Source organism: Diadema setosum, chromosome 6, assembly GCF_964275005.1.
Source record: "Diadema setosum chromosome 6, eeDiaSeto1, whole genome shotgun sequence".
Taxonomy (NCBI): Eukaryota; Metazoa; Echinodermata; class Echinoidea; order Diadematoida; family Diadematidae; genus Diadema; species Diadema setosum.
Genome location: NC_092690.1, coordinates 39,815,787 through 39,825,298, shown reverse-complemented (window position 1 = coordinate 39,825,298; position 9,512 = coordinate 39,815,787). Strand labels below are relative to the sequence as shown.

The 9,512-nt window shown below is 38.3% G+C and overlaps 1 long non-coding RNA gene across 1 annotated transcript; it reads right to left on the bottom strand.

Moving 5' to 3' along the window:
- Positions 1 to 618: 618 nt before the first annotated feature.
- On the bottom strand, positions 619 to 2,398 carry LOC140229837 (uncharacterized). Its single transcript, XR_011901314.1, has 2 exons — positions 2,364 to 2,398; positions 619 to 1,141 (listed from the first exon to the last, which is right to left on the bottom strand). It is a non-coding gene; the product is annotated as an uncharacterized lncRNA (long non-coding RNA).
- Positions 2,399 to 9,512: the final 7,114 nt, after the last annotated feature.

Below are 9,512 nucleotides of genomic sequence, written 5' to 3'. Positions count from 1 at the left end.
CCTTGAGAGACCTATGCTATCGACTCCTCCTTATCGTTAGCGTACACGGCGCACAGCACAAGCTTCCTTGAGAGACCTATGCTATCGACTCCTCTTTATCGTTAGCGCTTACGCTTTGACCCATTTCCATGAGTCCGAAGAAGTCCAATCCACTGCTGATGATGACAGCTTTAATATTTTTTTCTCTGAAGTCAAACAAAGAAGCATGCACCCTGGCATTCAAATTCTACGGACTGTCTGACACGCAGAGAAGACAATGAAGGCAACATTGCCTAGCAACACCTACGCTCTTTACCGTTGACGACAGCGCAATTTCGGCAGTCTTTGTATCAATGCTAATGGTGATCGGCACTCTCATCCAAAAGCGCTGCAGCAACTACCGGGTCTAGGCACCTTTAGAATAAGAAAGTACACAAGGGTAGAAACAGTCAATTATGATTATACATTCAAAAGTTATTTTTCAGCAGCTGGGTGTGAGAAGTCAAAGTATCATACAAATATATTATTTCCAGTTGCAAAACTGTAGGTTTATGTAAACAAATCAATGAAGAAAATGTACTCTTACTGAACCTCAGTCAACAAATAAGACATAAGAATGCACATTTGCTCACTTTGCTGTTACGATTGAAAAGTAGCTTTTTATTGCTTCATGAGCAGCATCTTGACTGTACATAGGTATGGCTTATTGCCAGTCACATGATTTAAAACTATAAGAATATCACCTGCAAAGAATTAGTTGGATAATTAAATACAGTGTACATATATTAGTGCATGTTTGATGTACATGATCATTAGTAGCTTTGTATAGATAATGCAAATTTGGACTTAAGTGACACCAGGAGCACTGGACAACAGAACAAAACAGCATCAAAAAAAAAAAAAAAATATCTAGCAACCAACAGTCCTGACATGAGAGCATACATGCACACTTCACATGCTTTGAAAACTGTCCTTGTACTTCTACTGTCCAAGACTATCCAGCAGTAAGCTTTGGTGATACTTCTGGATGAGGCTTCGCAGGAACTAGGTCTTGATATAGCTTGGTTAGTGTGCCCTTTGTCGTTGTGGAGCCTTGAGATGTCCTTCTTTTGCAACCGTGAGCCGTGAGAATTTTCTTGGGGAAGATCACTCCTGCAACGAACTGAGAATTTATTCATTACGCTATTATTTTTTTAAAATAATAATAACATGTAGTACGTGTTAAACTCTACTTCAAATACTCAACACACAAAATTCTTGCACAGAATAGTTACCTTGCAAAAAAAAATAAGAATGGGATTAGATTGATGTGGTACACCTAGCCATCATTTCATCACTCTAATCAGGGAGGTGCTAAAGAAGGAGAGGCAACTAAAGCTCTCCTTTGAAGTCATGCGCGGCACCGCCGAGAAGTTATGCGTTCAACTACAGGTGTTACCCATGTGCTTTGACAAAAGAGAGCATCAATAATCGGGACTAGCGCTCTCACATCTAGAAATATTTGCTCCTACTGCAATTCGCTCTCTCTTTCAATGTGATGGCAACAATGAATTAATGTACCTTGAATTGGAGCAGCGAATGTAAAACTCACAATTTTAACAGCAAATAGTTTAAAAACTATTTGAAACTATTTGAAAGATCAAAATATCCCCTTATTAACAGATAGAAAATTAACATGCGGAAATGTGCGCATTATAGAAAAAAATTAAGTTTTTATGAGGGCCTAATTTTCATTTCCTTTCGATTTGCGAATACGAAGAAATTAGAAATACATATTAATAATATTGAATTCTTTCCTAAACTATTCTAAATCAATTCGAGTATTTCATTTAAAATTTTGCGGTGAAATAAAGCTTGTAATTCAACGAAAGGTGAAATGCGTTCTTCGTCTCCGAACTTCGTCTTGCAACTAGAGCGGTGCCGAGCATGACTTCACAGCGTAATGGAATGCTAGACATCCCATTGTAACGCCTTGAACCCAAGCATGTGTTTGCATGAATTACGAAGAGTTGCCACTCCATCTCTGTAACACCTCCCTGCTCTAATGTGCTGGAGAGATACTGTTTAGAATACAGTGTACTTTTACAATCATTTTAACCCCTAAGTGCCACATACAGGTGAAGCCATTACATTCAACATTCCATATCATGTATTGTGCACAAATTGCCTAGAGTAATTTGATGTTTTTCAAAAATTGATCACATTCTATTTTAAGCAGGTTGCCAATATTTTAGGATGCTGCATAGCATGCTGCTGGTATTTGAGGATGTTGCACAAGAATTTGGGTATGCTGCAGTGTAATGCTCAAATTCCTCATGAACTACACTAATAATGGGTTGAAAAAAAGAAAGAAACAAAGAAAGAAAGAAAGAGGAGTATCTTACCCTTGATGACATGGAAAAGCGGGAAAAAGTATGACATCAGTAGATGGCCTTCTCTGCACCAGAATTTAGCCAGGAGGATGCCATACACGTATCAGCACTGCATGTACTTGTACCCATGAAAGGAGCTAGCTAGGGGACTGCCTAATCGATGGTCATGGGTGGACTTCAAGTCTTCTATGGAGAAACCTTCTCGTGTCAGCCACTGGCACAATCAGTCATTGATTCTGATGAGGAAAAAAAAAAAGATAACACAACATAACGATAATAGTGATGATTGAGAGAAGTGAAATAAGGTTAGGCAGAAAAATCACACAGGAAAATGATGTAACATACAAAATACAGCATTGGATGATTTAAAGTTTGGTGCTTGTGCTAGCTCCCAAATGACTGCTGGAATAAAAGACTCCCAAATATTCTACAATGTCGCATAGCATGCTGCTGGTTTTTGAGGATGTTGCACAAGAATTTGGGTATGTTACAGCGATATGCTCAAATTCCTAATGAACCATACTGGGTTGAAATAAAGAAACAAAGAAAAAGGAATACCTTCTCCTTGATGACATGGTCAAACGGGAAAAAACATGACATCAGATGATCCACTTCTTTGCACCAGAATTCAGCCAGGAGGATGCCATGTACACATATTGATGTAAATCAGCGCTGCATGTGTATCATGTACTTGTACCCATGAAAGGAGCAAGCTAGTGGACAGCACGATCAATGGTCATGGATGGACCTCAAGTCTTCTATGGACTGCAAGTCTTCTATGGAAACACCTTCTCACATCAGCCACTTGCACAGTCAATCTTTGATTCTGATGAGGAAAAAAAAAAACACACGACATAACAATAATACACCTATTAATGATTGAGAGAAGAAAAATAAGGTTTGCCAGAAAAATCACACAACAATCCGTTAGGTGAATGATATACTGGTATAACATACAAATTACAAAATACAGCATCCTTTGCCATTGGGGGATTTCAAGATCAGGGCTAGTGCTAGCTCCCAAATGACTGACTTAAACTGAGCTCCAACACCGACAGTCGGATTAACTAAGCGGTACTTATCAAAGTTATTGATACCCAGCAATAGGTGTTGGAATCTCAGCATCGCAAGATCCGTGAGAATCGCACGACGAAAAGTGATGGCGCATGATTACACTCGAATATTAAAAGATGCAGGACTGCTTAGTTTTTAGACACAAAGTGAGGAAGACAGACTAAAATGCCCCAAATTTCAACCATTCTTCAAAACACAACTTAATATTTAATTTTATGCTTCCAGGCTCAGATTTATGAAGCCACATGCTCGTGTAGGGCCTACGTTTCGTGGCGTGGGTGACCATTGCATTAGCATAAAATGTACATGCTACAGGCCTAACTCTTACACTACGAAATGGCGGAGCTAGGTTCAGCAGACGACATTCTTTGATTTCAACACCAAGCCCAGCACTTGACCGAAAGATTGGTCTGTATCTCGTCGACGGGGATATGTTCCACAGAGCAGAGACTGCATCTGGCTTTACGGATCCCCTCCTATAGACATAGTCCGGAGGTAGAGAGCCATAAGTAACGTCAAAAAAAAAAAAAAAAAAAGACTCCTCCTTCGGACAGACGAATCTTTCACAAGTTTGCCCAGCACCAGCAACCAGAAATTTATGACATATTTTTGAGGTCATCCTACCAGTGCTTAAGTTAGTGCTGAGACACAATCAAAGAGTATAGAAGCTAAGAGGGCGTACTCTCGCGACTTCGCACGCAAACGGGTGTAGTACGGCATGGAGCGGGAGCCCAACATGGAGCCCAATGGCAGCCAATTTAGTAATAATACCACAAGCTTCTTAAACACGTGAGCCTATGGAGCAAACCCTACCTTCCTTTCATTTTCTTCATTTTAAAAGGAAGCACACAGCGGTAGAATTGCATTTCAGACCTCAAAATATCACAAAAAGTATATTTTCTGTCGATATGTAAAAAAAAAATTTGAAGTAATGTAATTACTTTTTTATCAGGTGTCCCTCAGCAAGTTTGTGTTTGAGCTGACAAACGCCACCTATCTCTTTCTCTCTCCCCCCCGAAACATAGTTTGGTCTACCTACTTCAGCTCAAACTTTGTGGGCCTGCAGATTGCGATTGGAAAGTAAATGACATCTTTTTCAAATACATTTCACGGTTAGACAGGAATGATATTTCTTTACGACAAAACAAGAGTCTAAGTACATACATCGGTACATATCTTCCCCTGTATGCCCCCTAAAAAGGGGAAAAATGAAAGGGAGACAGAAATACGAGGACCCAGTGATACGGCACTGATATCATGATCGCGTAATATACAGTACGCCCTCTAATCAATCTATCGGTCTATTGCTTTCAATGGCGGAATGGCGTCCGTATTTCGCCCATGAGCGTACTAGTTCGCAGGAGTAAGCCCTTGTGTCTTAGCGTAGCTTCTACTGATACTCTTGATTCACTGGAGCAGTTACCACTAGAAGTCCTAACAGAGTTAGCAGAAAATAGTGTTGTTGATGTAGCTTGCACCGAACCTGATATCACCACCCAATATGAAGTAGGCCTATGCCTACTAACATTGTTAGGGATTACGCCTAACTGTTAGAACTACCGACTACCGTCTAATTAGCCCGACCAGACGCTTTTAGAGTACGCTGTGCGAATAAATTATAGCCTGTCGCTACTAGTAGGGTTGGGGGTACCACGTATCGTCACCCTAAGGATCTGTAGCTTGTTTATTCTAAAAATATAACACAAATCCGCCTAATTCTTACCTCAAATATGCCATAAATACTGCAATTTTGAATGTCGTGACCGTCTCGTTGATTATGAATCTCCGTTTTAAAATAGCGCAATTTTAGCGCGTGCGTTTCGTTTTCTTCGCGCAGCTATAAAGGGAACCTTGCGATCGGCACCCCCTAACCTCCATAGGTATACACGTGAATTTCACAGCATAGGTAGGCTAATACACGTGAATTTCACAGCCATGCGTCGTTACTGAGCGGATGTGTAATTTTTAGCTTGGTTTGTTTGAGTTTGATTTTCGTTTCTATTGTTTTTATAGCTCATGACACTTAATCCCGCGCGTACCTTTTCGTTCTATACGCAAACAGCCATGATACGCAGGGTGCCGATGGGAAGGTGCCCTGCCGATAGCTGGTGCCCCAACCATACTAGATCTACACTGTCTACAGTGACTGGGTTGTGTATAGAATCTAGTTACCGTAGATAACTTGTAGAATTTACGTGACACAGTAACACTAACAGTTCAGTACATATACACTACTACAGTAGCTGAGTTAGAACAACTCATTCCAAACTCTTGAGATCTCATGTCATACTGTCACACTCACTGACTCAGTCACACTTTCAGATACAGAACAGTCTACTGGACTGGTTATCCCTACTTGATACGATCATGCGAAATTTGCACAGCAGGGGCAGGGCCGCTGCCGGCCCCGGGTCGGTCGGGACAATTCAATGCAAATCTCGCTGGTATCAGTGGTAATTATTTTAGCTAAGATTAGGTCTACTAATAATGTATTAAAAGTTACGTTGACCAACCTTCCTCGAAGAATCCCAAAGGAGCAGTTCCTCTTTTTCTTAGGGGCCGTTTGCTAGCCATTTCTGAAAATATCAGATGGTTCGTACGTCGAGATGTTTGACTCCGGTCAGAGATCATCACGAAAGAGCGTTTGAAATGATGAACAGCATGTCGTAGCCGTGTGTGTGGTTTTTGAGCGCGATCGCGGACTAACGGTTCAGCAGTACATACACGTAAGGTTCAATCAGCGACAACAACAACACGCACATGACCTCTTACGTTACATTGTTATCAAGTAAACTTGTAATCATTAATTTTTTGGTTTTGAATAAAAAATATATGTTTAAAACTTTTTTTATTGCAAATTAATTTTTTTTTAATGTTTCAATATTTTTTGTGCTCCATATATTTTAAAATATATTTTTGTTGTGATCTTTGGTACGAACGAGCCTCATATCAACAACCCGGATCTCCCATTCATCGTACACAATTACTACACGCCGATTGCATTCATATAGTTTTCTATTGTTGTGTGTACAAGTCAAAGCTACGGGGAACGAACGGGCGGCAATGGGTTACTACCTTTTTTTATTTTTTCACGAGTATGTAATCTCATTTAAGGTTTTTTACGTGCTTTATTCCGTAGTGAATAGATGTTGCATTTTAGGAATGCTGTAAATCAAGCAAGTGAAGCAGCTTTTTGTTTGCAATGGTAAGACTACTGTTTGTTTACATAATCCTGTTGAAGCCAAAACGGATGCGGGTGGTTGCGTTAGATGAATGTCCGTCATGACTTGCATTGGCATTGCGGCCATCAAATTATGAGTTTTCATATTGATTTTTGTGATCGACATCATTCAATAATCATAGTGCACGTGGTTTAAACTTTGGTAAAACAAAAAGTTAACCATGGTTTAATAACCACTGTTCTTATGCTATCATACAAGGTTCCATGGTTAGAAATTCTAGAATATGGTTTTTCTGCACTCTATATCTGATCAGCATGAAACCACGGTTGAAACCATTGTTAAAAAATAACCACTTTTTCAACCGTGGGTAAACAAAAGTTAAACCACGGTTTTATAACCATCTGTTCTTATGAGCTATCATACAACCATGGTGAAAATCATGGCTTTTTAACCGCCTCTTCACTATCATGAAACCACGGTTCGTAGAACCAATCAATGTTTCATAACCATCCTTTGCACATCACACTATGATAAAACCATGGTTCAAATCCTGGTGTAGCTATGACCATCGTTTTCCTTGCTAAAATGGAATTTGAACGATTGTTTAAAACCGTTGTTTTCACACTTTTGTTAAACCACTGTTAAAGTCATGGTTATATAGCCTAACCATCATTTTTTAACTATGATAAAACCATGGTTAATATAATCATGGTTAATAGCCATCGTTTTCAACATTTGTAAAACGAAGTTTAACCATGGTATTATAACTAGTGTTTTTGTGCTATCATAAAACCACGGTTAAAATCATGGTTTTGTAACTATTGTTTTTACACTATCATAAAACCATAATGAAATCATGGTTTTATAACGATGGTTTTCAACCTTAGTAGAACGAGAGTTACACCATGGTTTCCTAACCATTGTTTTTATACTATTGTGAAACCATGGTTACAACCATTGTTATATTATTATGTTATTTTTACCAAAGTAGAACGATAGTCTTCTTGTGGTTTCCTCACCATTGTTTTTTTAATTTCTTAAAACTGTGGTATAACGATAATTTTTTAACCATGGTTTTAAAACACTTTCATTAAACCACTGTTATATAGAGCCATGGTTATATAACCATCATTTTTAACTATGATAAAACCATGGTTAATCTCATGGTTATAATACCCATCATTTTTAACCTTCGTAAAACGAAAGTTTAACCATGGTATTATAACTAGTGTTTTTGTGCTATCATAATACCATGGTTAAAATCATGGTTTTATTACTATCTTTTTTACACTATCATAAAACCATGATGAAATCATGGTTTAATAACGATGGTTTTCAACCTTAGTAGAACGAGAGCTACACCATGGTTTCCTAACCATTGTTTTTATACTATTGTGAAACCATGGTTACAACCATTGTTATATTATTATGTTATTTTTACCAAAGTAGAACGATAGTCTTGTTGTGGTTTTCTCGCCATTGTTTTTTTAATTTCTTAAAACTGTGGTATAACGATTATTTTTTAACCATGGTTTTAAAACACTTTCATTAAACCACTGTTAGAGCCATGGTTATATAACCATCATTTTTTAACTATGATAAAACCATGGTTAATATCATGGTTAATACCCATCATTTTTAACCTTTGTAAAACGAAAGTTTAACCATGGTATTATAACTAGTGTTTTTGTGCTATCATAATACCATGGTCAAAATCATGGTTTTATTACTATCTTTTTTACACTATCATAAAACCATGATGAAATCATGGTTTAATAACGATGGTTTTCAACCTTGGTAGAACGAGAGTTACACCATGGTTTCCTAACCATTGTTTTTATACTATTGTGAAACCATGGTTACAACCATTGTTATATTATTATGTTATTTTTACCAAAGTAGAACGATGGTTTTGTCGTGGTTTTATCACCATTGTTTTTTTAATTTCTTAAAACTGTGGTGTAACAATGATTTTTTCACCATGGTTTTAAAACCGTCGTAAAATGAAAGTTTTATCATGTTATCATAACTATGGTATTTTAACAATGGTATTACCACACTTTCGCCACACATTTACCATGGATATGAATTAAAAATCATGGACTACCATCGATCCATTGTAAAACCGTCCATAACCATGGTTTTACCATAGTTACGGTTGTAAAACCATGGTTTTTTTTTATAAGGGCAGAACTGATCACCAGTCCTTCGTGAGTCATTCGTAACTTTAAGAACAGCTTTATGAAACATCCCCCAGGTCAGATTTTCTTGGAGACTTGTAAGAAACAGTAGATATCTTGAGAGTCAAATAAGTAAAGCTGGGATACTTGGAGATCACTTGAACCACAGAAGTGATCATACATGTAGGTGTAATACAGTTTGCCATTATCACATCAAATAATCAGACTACTATATTGTACACTGAGTGCTAGTATACATGGATGTGTTGCATTAACCTCTTGAGGATGGACTGATTTTGCCACAACACACATTTCCATAGACACCTGCCCGAGTATACTCGGGACTCATTCTCAATGGGGTTAAGATATAGTGTTGGTCCTTATTAAAACATTCCTCCAGGTTGCTACTACAATGGCATTGGCTACTCCTACGCCGCCACTTTCCCCTCGGCGTTTGACAAGTGCGACTCTTGCATCTGTCTCAACGGCGATGTCATCTGTGAGCCGACCAGCTGCGACGTTCAGTGCAGCGCCCCCTATCATCCACCTGGAGAGTGCTGCCCGCTGTGCGAAGGTACAGTGAGAAATGTCCAGTAGTTTTTCAGAATATTCAAATTTGCCAAAGTTTCTCATTGCTTACTCTTGTGATACCCCCATTCATTTAGTTCATGTATCAATATTACTATAAATAAATTATGTAAATGTGTTAGTACCATTGAGCTGAT